This window comes from Falco peregrinus, chromosome W (assembly GCF_023634155.1).
Source record: "Falco peregrinus isolate bFalPer1 chromosome W, bFalPer1.pri, whole genome shotgun sequence".
Taxonomy (NCBI): domain Eukaryota; kingdom Metazoa; phylum Chordata; class Aves; order Falconiformes; family Falconidae; genus Falco; species Falco peregrinus.
Window position 1 is genome coordinate 28413790 of NC_073743.1, and position 13342 is coordinate 28427131.

The 13342-nt window shown below is 49.0% G+C and overlaps 1 pseudogene; it reads right to left on the reverse strand.

Annotated features, from left to right (window-relative positions):
* Positions 1-1389: 1389 nt before the first annotated feature.
* LOC129783075 (uncharacterized) lies at positions 1390-10581 on the reverse strand (annotated as a pseudogene).
* Positions 10582-13342: the final 2761 nt, after the last annotated feature.

The window sequence follows — 13342 nt, forward strand, 5'->3', positions numbered from 1 at the left end:
ACTACTGTGCTGATCCAGTTTCATCAAAGTTCATTCTTCATTAGTGTGTCAATTGGAAGAGAGCCAGGTCCAGATCTCCAAATCCACAGTGGTAGAGATGGGTGCCATAAGGTGCCCAGTGCAGTAATGGGCATATAGAAGTGACAATATATAATGTTATATAGCAATTAACATCACACAGTATAATTCATTGGCTATTCTCAGCCAAAATCAAATCCCTTTGAGGTATACATTGAACCTCCCCGTCTTCCCACATTAGCCACCAATGCACCCAGGTCCTTGAGCAAAAGCAAGCCCTGAGGCAGGAATAACCCAGACTGTTTTCCCAAGCATATTTTTAAGGTGCACTACAGGAACTTTATCCCCCTCTACAGCATGCAAAAGCTTTGACTGGGCAGGACCAGCTCAGGTAGCAGAGCCTCTGGTATTAACCAACCAGGTAGCCTTTGCTAAATGTGTATCCCAATGTTTGAAAGTCCCACCACCCATTGCTTTCAGTGTAGTCTTTAACAGTCCATTACATCGTTCAATTTTCCCAGAGGCTGGTGCATGATAGGGGATGTGATATATCCACTCAATACCATGCTCTTTGGCCCAAGTGTCTACGAGGTTGTTTTCAGAAATGAGCTCTGTTGTCTGATTCAATTCTTTCTGAGGTGCCATGTTGCCATAAGACTTGTCTTTCAAGGCCCAGTAGAGTATTCCAGGCAGTGGCATGGGGCACAGGATATGTTTCCAGCCATACGGTGGTTGCTTCCACCATTATAAGAACATGACACTTGCCTTGGCGGGTCTGTGGGAGTTTGATATAGTCAATCTGACAGCCCTCCCCATATTTATATTTCAGCCATCATCCTCCATACCAGAGAGACTTTAAGCGCTTGGCTTGCTTAATTACAGCTCATGTTTCACATTCATGGATAACCTTTGCAATAGTGTCCATGGTCAAGTCCACCCCTTGATCCCGAGCCCATCTATATGTTGCATCTCTTCCTTGATGGCCTGAGGTGTCATGGGCCCACCGAGCTATGAATAATTCACCTTTATGTTGCCAATCCAAATCTACATGAGCCACTTCAATTTTAGTAGCCTGATCTACCTGCTGGTTGTTTAAATGTTCCTCAGTGGCCCACCACTTGGGTACATGAGCATCTACATGACGTACCTTCACAACAAGTTTCTCTACCTGGGCAGCAATATATTGCCACAATGCAGCAGCCCAGATGGGATTACCTCTTTGTTATGAATTACTGCGCTTCCATTGCTGAAACCACCCCCACAGGGCATTTGCCACCATCCATGAATCAGTATAGAGGTAAAGTATTGGCCGTTTCTCTCATTCAGCAATGTCTAAAGACAGCTGGATAGCCTTCAGCTCTGCAAACCGTCTCAATTCACCTTCTCTTTCAGCAGTTTCTGCAACTTATCATAGAAGACTCCATACAGCTGCTCTCCACCTCCAATGCTTTCCTACAATACAGCAGGACCCATCAGAAAACAAGGCATATTTCTTTTCATGTTCTGGCAATTTATTATACAGTGTGGACTCTTCAGCACATGTCACCTCCTACTCTGGTAACATTCCGAAATCTTTGCCACCTGGTCAGTCCATGATAATTTCCAAGATTCCTGGACATCTGGGATTTCCTATTTGAGCTTGTTATGTGATAAATATGACCAAATTACTCCATCTAGCATTAGTTGTGTGATGTGTAGAGAAGAGTCCCTTTAAACATCCAGCCCAGCACTGGCAGGGGTGCCAGAAGGAGCTGTACTTCAGTACCAATCACTTCTGAAACAGCCCGAAGCCTTTCATAAGTTGCCAGTATCTCTTTTTCAGTTGCAGTGTAGCAGGCCTCTGATCCTCTATATCCCTGACTCTAAAAGCCCAAGGGTCAACCTCGAGTCTCCTCTGGTGCTTTCTGCCAGAGGGTCCAGGTAGGGCCATTCTCCCTGGCTGCGGTGTAGAGTAAAATTTTTACATCTTGCCCCGTCCAGACTGGCCCAAGGGCTACTGCTTGAACTATCTCCAATTTAATTTGTTCAAATTTGTTCAAAGGCTTTTCGTTGCTCAGGGCCTCATTTGAAATTCTTCCTGGTCACCTGATAGAGAGGGCTTACAATCATACTGTAGTTTGGAATGTGCATTCTCCAAAAACCCACAGTGCCTAAGAAAGCCTGAGTTTCTTTCTTATTAGTTGGTGGAGACATAGCTTTTATTTTGTTGATCACATCCACTGGGATTTTATGACATCCATCCCAAAAACTGGATCTCCTGTGCAGGTCCCTTGACCTTGCTTTGTGTTATGGCAAAACCAGCTTTCAGAAGGATTTGAATTGTCTCCCCTTTCTCAAAAACTTCTTCTGCTCTATTGCCCCATACGATGATATCATCAATGTATTGCAGATGTTCCGGAGCTTCACTCTTTTCCAGTGCATCCTGGATCAGTCCATGGCAGATGTTAGGCCTGTGTTTCCATCCTTGGGCCAGTCAATTCCAGGTGTATTGGATGCCCCTCCAAGTGAGTCTTCCCACTTTATTCAAATATGTTACCCGCTACTGGCAACTGCTAGTGCTCATGAAGGACTAACACTAACAGTTTATAGAATAAAACTCTTTATTAATATAAAATCATGATAAATTAAGGTTTGTGATTGCCGGTGATAGGGACTGTCTGCAAAAACAAACTTGAAGTGATATACAGCCAAGCTATAATCACTAATAACAGCTAGCGTGAGTTAGTGCACATAAGATAAAGTTCTTACTCAATAGGCGTCCCTATGGGGGAGAAGACAGGTTCAGCCCGTCAACTGATCCCAGAAGTTACGATGGAGTCTTCCCTAACTTCTCCCGTCATCTGTCCACTTTTTATACTTCACAGAACATTGCATATTCATTCATCATACACAGGACTGGTTACAAGTTTCTTGCTTCTAATGCAAATTAGTACACATCCTCAGTACTACTGAAGTTCCCTACTAACTACGCATGCTCCTCAAGCGGGGCTTTGCCCTCTTTCGGGGGGGCTATTTGAGTTCGAGGTCACCATCTCTCACTACCACTATTGTCTTTGACCTATTTTCAGCTAATTTTCTGTTGATGTCAGTGGATTGCAACACTTCATCATCTTGTTTCCTCTCATAGTCAGAACTCCCCTCACTTGAAGGCTTCTTTCTGTGTAACTTAGATAATGGTGTTCTTTTCACTATCTGTTCTGTGTTCCTCATCCTCCCCAAGGCTGACTACCTTGATTAAAGTCCCTTCATTCATAACAACTTTATGAACTTTAGCCAGATTGACCTAGTTTTGTGAACACTAAATCAGAGTGTGGTAATCCAGGAGTTTAGACAACAATTCCCCCTGCCCTGGGCTTATTTCAGTCCAGGACTAGTTCATCTCTATCACATTTAGGTGGAGCTTGAGTGACTCTAGTTATACATATTGTTGTTGCTAACTGGTATCATGTGCCCAGTGAGGTGTAGTAGTACCTTGGAGACAGGTAACTTTGAGATGGAGGTGTGCGTTAGTATTACAATGAGATTATTTCATCTGAGGAAAGTCATTTCGCCTCAATGGTTGACTCAGCCACAGACATCTCATGGATTCTTCATGTGACAACTGGTATGCAGCTTATCAGCTGTGTGGTGCCATCAAGTTCCCATTCCTGTAGGGAGCATGAAAGAGCCTGGCCATGGGGTCTCCACTCTGCTCCATCCTCCCTTACTCCTATCAGCATGTGCTGAGCTGGCAGGATGTGTTGCTTAGGGAAATGTGGTGATGTAGATTCTGTGCATGCCAACCATCCTGAAAGTGATAGCTGTATTTTATCCTAAAAAGCTTTCTGTAATACTGCGCTTCTATTAGGTCCCAGTTTTCTCTAATTCCCCCTGCCCCCACAAAGTGATTTTCCCACACCTACCTTTTTAATTATCTTCCTTAGCTTTTCTGGGCAGAGACTTCCTTTTCCTTGAAAGGCAAAGAGGAGCCTTACTCAAGAGGTTGGGATTGCCCATGGCCCTGCTGAATCTGTCTGTCCCCTTCCAATTCACCTGGAAAGCACAAACCACAGGATCCCTGCAGACAGGAGGATGAGTGCCAACAGTACAGCCACCCCAATCACTGTCTCAAGCCATGGGCCTGAGTGCTGCCCTGCAACTAACACACAGCCAGGAGTGGGTGCCACAGCCTGAGCCACATGTTGGCAATGGCCCCAACAATAGCAACGGGTGTGCACAAGTGTGTAGACATGTGTCTTGACTTAGGTTTCTTGTGGGATGGAAGATCACCCCCATGTGTGGGAAATGAAAGCTTTCCCCTGTTCCCCCACAACAAGACCCCCCTGCTCCTGTGCTTAGCCAGCTCCTCTCCATGGGAAGCAGCCAGGCTAGGAAAAGGGAGCCTTGGGCACAGGGAGTGAGGAGCCCACTTACCAACAGAGAAGCTATAGCACATGCAGGTGAACTCTGCCTGTTGGAGGAGATGGGAAGGAGAGCTCAGGCCACTTCTGTCCTGCTGCCCACTCTGAGGGCAAAGGCCTCTCACCCATGGCCACCAAATGCCCCAGCTGTGGACAAGGACCCCGGAGACACTGTCCTGCCAAGGCACCCAGGCTCTCGGCACAGGGGCTGAGAGCAGAGCCCATGTGGCACTGCCACTTATCTTTGGTGGCCAGCCCAGACCCAGCCAAGGGGCCCGGCCCCAGCTGGCAGCGTCCCTGGGGAGCAAGACCCCTCTGTGACATGTACCTGCTGTGAGTGGCAGATGAAGTGGAAAAAAAGGCCATGTAGTCCCAGAAGGACCAAAGGGCAGTGTTGTGGTAATCTGTGCTCGCTGATCCCGTCACCCAGCACAAAGCCCACAGGGGCAGTGAGGTTGAGCATGGCAGCCACATAGGCACCAGGATGCTGGCTGGCATTGAAGGACTGTGACTCCCACGAGCAGGCACCTTCCACCACGGTGCTGTTGTGTGTCGCAGCCACAATGAGCTGGTACTCCCTGCAAGGCAGGGTGGTGAGAGGGCTAGATAAGACGGGGACAGGGAGATTGGGATGGAGGCAGCTGCAGGCAAGTGCTGCTGGTGGGGAAACCAATCTCAAGGCTGTGGAGAGCAGAGCTGCCAGGCGCTACACTCACCTTGCTGCCTCTGTGGGTCGGGTTATGGGGTGGAGGAGAAGCACAGCTGTCCCTTGGGATGGGGAGGTATCACAGACACTGCAGTAACTAATGTTGAGAGGGTCTAGGGTGTCTGGAAGGGAAGACCTGGGAGTTGAGCATTAGTAAGCAGGATGGCAGAGGCTGTGCTGAGAGCAGGGGTAGTAGCCTTGGGCAGTGCAGACTGCAGAGCACAGCTCCTCTGTTCCCAAGCTCCTCGGCACTGGCTTGGAGGCCACAGGGCTGGGGACAGAGAGCTGCCTTAGCCAGGGTGCATGCTATGGCCACCCTGGAGGGACTGGGGCACAGAGTCTTACCCAAGATTTTGGTCTGAAACTCCCACAGCAATACAACCCCGACTCCAGCAGCCATGAGTCCCTGCATTGTCACTGTGTATCTGCTGCAGGGCTGTGCTCAGGCAACAAGTGCTCAGTGACAGAGTTGCTCAGCTGCAGCTGTTTCATCTCGAGGAAGCCACTGTCCTGTGCACTCCTGGCTGTGGTGTTCAGCTAAGGACAGGAGACAGAGACAGAGGGCAGCAGCACCAACCTGCCCTCTGGGAACCTGCTCACAGCACACCAAGACAGAGAAAAGCACCCCTGCAAACCTCCCCTTCTCTTCACCTGCCACAGTTGTGGAAAGCTCTCAGAGAGGAACTACCAGGAGCCCTGGCCCCATGCGTGGACCTCAAAGCAGATAAGAGGAGGAGAGGAGGAATTTGGAGCCAACACTCAAGACGTCAGAGTGGCTGCCTTTGTGAGCAAAGGACCAAGCCTCTGTGAAGAGCTGAGGGCAAGAGGGAGGCCATTCATTTGAAGATACATGTAATATGTGTATATACATGTGTATATACATGTAATGAGCCTAGGCCAGGTCATTAATACGATATTTCAACACAGCAGGCGCTGTGTTGACAACTCTCAAAAGAAGAGCCCTGAATTTCTCTTTCCCCCTGTGCAAGGCTGGACTCTGAAAGCTTTGTCTACATGAAAAGGGGAAGACAGTTCCCACAAGGGATACAGTTTGAGGGTGCCCATGTGCCAATGCATCATCTGAATTTCTCCTGAGATCCCAGGCCAGCCTCACTGCTGCTGGGGTCTTTATAGAAATGGCATTTTGGGAATATGCAAAAAAAAGGAGCTAACTGAAACAAAAAAAAAAGGGTTCTTGTCACAAACAGAGGTGTCTGAGAGCAGGTAGCCAGCTGGAACAGACCCACAAGTAATGCCATCAGGGCCCTAGTTTGCAGGTTTCCCCATGAAACAGCTGAGGGGCACGAAGAACCAGCATATCTGGGTCCCTGTCACCCCATGGAGAGGTCTGGTCCTCAGAGAGGGCATAAGACACACTGATAAGGGTCTCTGCCCCCCAATGCTAGAAAGCAGGGCTGCACTGTGGGAAGAGACCCAAACTCACAGACAGAGAAGGCACTTCCTGCCATGCACTGTGGAAAGCTCAAATAAACGGTGCAACTCTCCCAGAGGAAGAGGGGTTTTCAGAGGACAACTTAAACCATAGGATCTCCTGTGGTAAGAACCAGAAACAAGCACACAAGAGGCACAGGAAACCCTGGGAGGCCACTCCAGCAGACACATCAAGTCCTGCACACTAAGATGTAAAGTCTGCTAAACCCCAGGCTGAGCAGATCTGGGGAGGAAGCCCAGAGAGCAGGGAATACCCACCACCTCTCTGGGCAACTCCACAGCATGAGGAATGTTGAGGGTGAGAGAGAAAACTTTCATGCTCATCACAGCCAGATGCTCACTAGGACACTGAGGGGAACCACAAGTCATCAATTTTCCCTTCCCCATTCACTCTACCTGCCTGCACACAGCTCCAGGCAGAGAGGTGCCTGGCAAGGTGAGGGGAACCACAGGTAGTCTGCGGTTCCCTGGTACCTGGTATCCGATGATGTCCCCTTTTCAGGAGGGCAGCGCCTTCTACCTGAAGGACCCCATGCTGGCATCCAGCCACAGCTACTCTGGTTTGTCCAGCACTGGAAACACAGGAGGATGGGGTCACACATGGGGCCAGTGAGGAAGGCCTGAGCCCAGAGCAGGGTGCAGGCAGCTCCTGGTCCAGGGGACAGGCTGCAAAGGGACCCCCCCAAGCAGGTTTTGTCCCCCACAGAGGGCACGTGCTGCAGCATCAGAAGCAAGCAGCATCAGTGTGGTGAGGAGGGGGAGAGTGAGGTGGGGACATGCTGTGGTCCAGGGCCCTGCACAGCCCCTTCCCCAGATCCCACAGGCTCCAAGCAGCCCCGATCACAGGACCATCACTGCAGGGAGCAGATGCTCGGGCCGAGTTGCCAGGTGAAGGGCACCTTTATATTTCATGTAGGTGGGCACATACCCATTTCCTCTGTCCTGAGCAGCCATATGAACAGAATTGTACTGGGGGGCAGGGAGATAGTGACGCTGTAGACAGTGAAGGGCTGCACAGGGGGACAGGCAAATGTTCCCTCTTGGCCGTGTAGCATGTCCTCTCCCTTCACCTCTTCAGTCTCACAGGGAAGGGAGGAAGGCACTGCTAGACAGCACATGGCCCACATGCGCTGGCAGGCATCAAGGATTCTGCAGGTCCAGTTCAGTTTGATGCTGCTTATGGAAATCTCCAAGGTCCCAGGGACAACCTGAAGGACCTTTGTGAAGGAAACATTGCAAGAGGGTCATTTCCTTCCCTTCTCCTTCCAGCCAACCTCCATCATCCCCAGCATTCCCTCATTAGCCTGTCCCCAGCACAATGGCGACAAGGCCATCCTGCCTTCTTCCAGACAACACTCAGCCACTGTCTGCACCCTCCTCTGGACCTGAACTGTTCCCAGAGGTACTCTGGGTACTGCATTGACTGTGTGCCCTGGTTTCAGATGGGATAGAGTTAACTTTCTTCTTAGTAGTTAGTACAGTGCTGGGTTTTGGCTATGGTGTGAGAACAATGTTGATAACCACACTGATGTTTTCAGTTGTTGCTGGGTAATGTTTATACTAAGTCAAGGATTTTGTGGTTTCTTGGGCCTTGCCAGCCAGAGGGCTGGAGGGGCACAAGAGACTGGGAGGGGACACAGCCAGGTCAGCTGACCTGAACCAGCCAAAGAGGTATTCCATACCATGGGACGTCATGCTTGGTATATAAACTTGGAGGGTTTGCTGGGGGGGGATCATTGCTCAGGGACTGGCTGGGCATTGGTCAGTGGGTGGTGAGCAGTTGTGCTGTGCATCACTTTTCCTTTTCTCTTTTCCTTTGGATTTTACCCTTTTCTCCCACCTTTCCATTATAATTGTTATTATTGTTATAGTTATTATTACCTCTTTATTCTATTTAAATTATTAAATTGTTCTTATCTCAACCCTCAAGTTTTACATTCCTTTCCAGTTTTCCTCCCCACCCCTCTGGGTGAGGGGGAGTGAGCAAGTGGCTGTGTGGTACTTGGTTGCCAGCTGGGGTTAAACCATGAAAATGTGGAAGAGTACAAGGAAGTACTTGTGGCCACTCTGCAGCCACCACCCTGGGGCTAGCAACTGATCTGGTGACTGGTCCCTTTTTTACCAACAATAACTTAGCCAACAGACCCAGCGGACAGAGCTGGGTCCTGCCCTCCTGCTCCTGGACTCTTGTACTCTTCTCCATAAAGACCCATCCAGCTGGTCTGGACACACTGCCTGGGGCCCTGCACACAGTGATGAGGACTTGTCCCCCTTGGCACTGTGCAGGGATGCCCCAGCTGGCAACAGCACAAACAAATCTGGGATGAATCAGCAGCAGTTTTCTCTGGAGTGAATGCTGTCCTGGTTTCAGCTGGGATAGAGTTAATTTTCTTCTTAGTAGTTAGTACAGTGCTGTGTTTTGGCTATGATGTGAGAACAATGTTGATAGGACACTGATGGTTTTAGTTGTTGCTGGGTGATGTTTATACTAAATCAAGGACTTTTCAGTTCCTTGGGCCCTGCCAGCCAGAGGGCTGGAGGGGCACAGGAAATTGGGAGGGGAGACAGCCAGGACAGGTGACCCAAGCTAGCCAAAGGTGTTACAGGTCTGCTAATAAGTTAGAATTAATTGACTTTATTTGATTCTATAAAATCATTTGGAATAAGAAATATATTTTAATGAAACTTGTAGTTGCACAGCAAAAGCTGCTATGAAATCCTCTGTACAGCCCTGTAGCAAGGCCAAAAGAATAGGTCAGAATCACCTAGTAGGAATAATTAGAACTTAGACAATAGACTTAAGATTCAAGATGATTGAAGATAATTGGATACAGTATTTACAAGTAGACTGGGAGAATGCATTGAAATGTCAGAATGCAGAATTAATGGGAAATGGGGAGAGTCGACTGGAACAACTTACAGTTACCTGCCAAGAAATCATGAACTTTAGTAAAAGGTAATTCCAGCAGGGGGAGATCGCGACCACCGACTCATATACCACCTACCCAAATCGTACCCCAGACCCATTTCTAGACTTTTCTTATCTTTACTGCGCAGAATCGGATATGGGAGGAGAGTATGTTAATTATTTTTGGGAAATATTATGATTATGCATGAATAGTTAATGAATATGCATGAATAAGTTCTATATATGGTGCATGATTTTGAAACTTGGTGTGCGTTGATCATGAGAGGACTCACTCATGCACCCAGACGTTAATAAAAAAGCGTCTGCTTATCTACATCACATTGGTGTTGATAAGTTCTTCATTCCGAGATTTCAGCAACAAAGGGATATTCCATAGCATGGTATGCCATGCTGAGTATATAAACTGGGGGAAGAAGAAGGAACGTGGGGACATCTGGCATTATGGCATTTGTCTTCCCAAGTAACTGTTACCCATGATGGAGCCCTGCTTTCCTGGGGATGGCTGAACACCTGCCTGCCCATGGGGAGTGGTGAATGAATTCTTTGCTTTGCTTTGCTTGCATGCGCAGCTTTTGCTTTACCTATTAAATTGTTCTTATCTCAACCCTTGAATTTTACATTCCTTTCCGATCCTCCTTCCCATCTCTCTGGATGGGGGAGAATGAGCAAGTGGCTGTGTGGTTCTTGGTTGCCAGCCAGGGTTAAACCATGAGAAATGCCCACACCATGCCCTGACAACCCCAAGCACAGGGCAATAATGACACAGGTCATATCCATCACTGCTCTCCTGCCTGGGGAGTACAGACTGTGAGCACTGGGAGAGTGGCTGGTTCACTCACTTACCCACACCGGTCATGTTCCCCTCCATAGGATGCCAGCGGCCCATGCTTTTCCTCACAAGCCAGCTGCTCCAAGGAAATGGGGAGACTTGCCTTAATCTCAGTTTCATGCAGGTGATCTCTGTAGCAGAAGACAAGTACCCTTCAGGGCACCTCAACATCACCACTTTATTTGGGTTGTAGAATAGCTAGTCTGGATCAGAGATAAACCTGGAGTCCTACTGGGTCTTCTGGCATTTCTCCGCACCAACAAGATGGGAAGGCATTAGCAGGGCAGAGGGTAGGTCTGCAGGGCATGACAGGGGATGGATTGGGGGATCCCCTTGTCTGGCACAGCAGGGCAAAGGATGGAGCTCCAGGAAACCATATGGAGCAGCCCTCCCATGCCATGCCCCCAGCAAGGGGATGAGGGCAAGAAGGGCCTCACATTGCTTCCTGCAGGCCTCCCAGGAAAGAGTTCAACATTTGTCTCTGGGGCCTCAGCTCCCTCAGTCAAGCCTGGCAACACGCAACATTAAGGACTGGCACGGGCTACAAAAGGACCAGGCAGGACACCCTGGAAGCTTGTGCCATGCATAGAGCGGCCCCTGTGGGCCCTGCTCAGTGATCCACAGAAGCAGCATCCCCTTCCCATCCCACCCATATTCCCACACTCCCCGTGCTCACAGCTGCCTGCAGGGAACCAGCCCTGAGCTCTCTCACTGTGGCCCAGCCCAAGGAGTCACAAAGCACATGGCAAGTTTGGCTGTGCCAGACAACAGCACATTCCTGACTTTCAGCATGTTGTACTGGGCTTCCCACAAGAATGCAAGCTGGCCCCAGTCTCCCTCACAGAGGACTTCTACACCCCGACGCCTCCTGAGAAGGCAATAAACCCTGAGCCCAAAAGCTGACTCCTCCAGTGATGGCATGCAGCAGGGACCAAAAGGGGAGACCGGCACATGGGGAGGAGGCCAGGCTTTTGTTCCACCTGCATGGGCTGAGAAGACACAGGGAGCAGAGCTCTGTGATCCCCCAGACCCCGAGGCAATGCTTTTGGCCACCTCTACCATGCATGCCTGTCTGACCTCCAGCACTGTAAACCCCCCCCTCTGCAGGAGCGGTCTGGAAACTAGGACCATGCCTGGCAATCAGTTAGCTGAGGGGAATGCGAGCTTGTCTAGACAACAATTAACATGATGAGACATGTTTACAGAGCACAGGGGAGTGGGAGACAGATGGCACCAAGGATGGTGCCAAGGAAAGGTAACACCTTGTTGTTAATTGATGGTAGTTAACCACCGATCAGGGATTGCCTAGTATGCAACGCTTAGCTTCAAGAACCAATCTGTTTAAAACGCACAGCTTCTGAAAGTGTATAAAAACTCGTGCTTCTGTACAATAAATTGACATTTGCTTGCATCAAGCTGCGTCCCATCTCTTCATTCGCCGCAAATTGGTGACCCCGATGTGATGCGTTTAAGGATCTAACGTGAAAGGCTCTCGAATCGCCTATCTGAGCGACATGCAGCGAATCCCACAGAACTTTGAATGATCTGCTGAAAGGAAGCAGGAGCTGGCCAGAAATCCCTCCGGAGTTGAGAGGTGAGCTGTGGGAAATCCGTAATGGGGAATCAGGCTTCATCCCCAGAAAGAGACGTATATGGACTCATGTAGGGTCTCCTAGTCAGATCAGGGTGTCCGTGCCTCAGTCTCCTCAAACGGTGACCCCTATGGTGGTGTTCCGAAGCCTTGGAAGAATAAGGACGGAACTGGTCGATAAAAAAAGACAGCTCGTGGAAGAGGGCTGCGTTCCGGAGGAGATGTCTTGGCTGAACGATCGTCTTGCTGTCTGGACCAGGCGGACAACCTAAACCCCGAGGATAACACCTGTATTCATCGAGACAGGTGAGCAGCCAAGAAACTTTAGAGACTTTGAAAGAATGAAAGTGTGTACATACAGCAGCCAATTGTATGATGCTGCCGCGGAGGGGAACTCCGTGTCGGGAATGCATTTAACATCTTGGTGGCAAATTCTGACTACTCTTTGCCAAGTGTGGACTAATTCTACTAACGGTGCTAAACCAGAGGAAGCTGTAAATTCCACCGACAGCGCGACTCTTCTCAAGACACCGTCAGTGATGGCGATTCTGTCCACACCTCCTCTGCCCCCAAAGCTTCTGTCACTGATTGCAGCGACCCTCACAACACAGGAGCAAGCACGGGAACAGGACAGCTCGGACAATGATTCCATTGACACTGATAAACCTTTTGATCCAGGTCCTATAGATCTGGAAAAGGAGCTAGACCTTTCCCCCACCCCCTCCTCTCTCCCGATGCATTGATTGTATTTTTGGGGAGGGTGAAAGGGAGTCTGAGGGATTGGTGGCAGGAATGCAAGTGGGAAGCACTTAAGTGATGGGTTTTGGGAGTCGCTATGGCTTGTTCAGTATTTTGTCAGACAGATCAACCTGCAGAGTGGCAGCCTGTGCAATACGAGGCTGTTAAAGGGTTAAGCAAAGCAGTGCGGGAAGGGAGGATTCATAATGAGAGAACAACTAGGTATTGTGAAGGAGAATAGGAAAGATAAACATGGTTTTCTAGTGTTTAATAGGTGTCTGCATGCTTGTAGTGATATATAGCTATGTAACTACATGAATGATTTCTGCCCTGAGCCTGGTGGAGCATACAGCTGCGGTTTGTGTCCAGGCTCAGAGATGTAAATAGGGGCGTCTCTGTTATGGTAAAGTGTTTCTCTTTGCATAAAAAAGAGAGGGAATGAAGGGAATGACCCCAGAGGTATGTTCAGAGAAGGCATGCTATGTTTCGAACTTTTTGACTGAACCAGTTCTTGTTTGGTGTGCCCTTCCACCTATGTATAATGTTAATCCAAAAGAAGATGATATTGTTTACACTTTGAATGTCGATAACTGTCTTTCTGTAGATGCTAATGTAGTAGGAGGCTATGATGGGAACGTGTCGCAGCGGTTCTTCTCTTATCCAGAGTAATAGCAGGGTA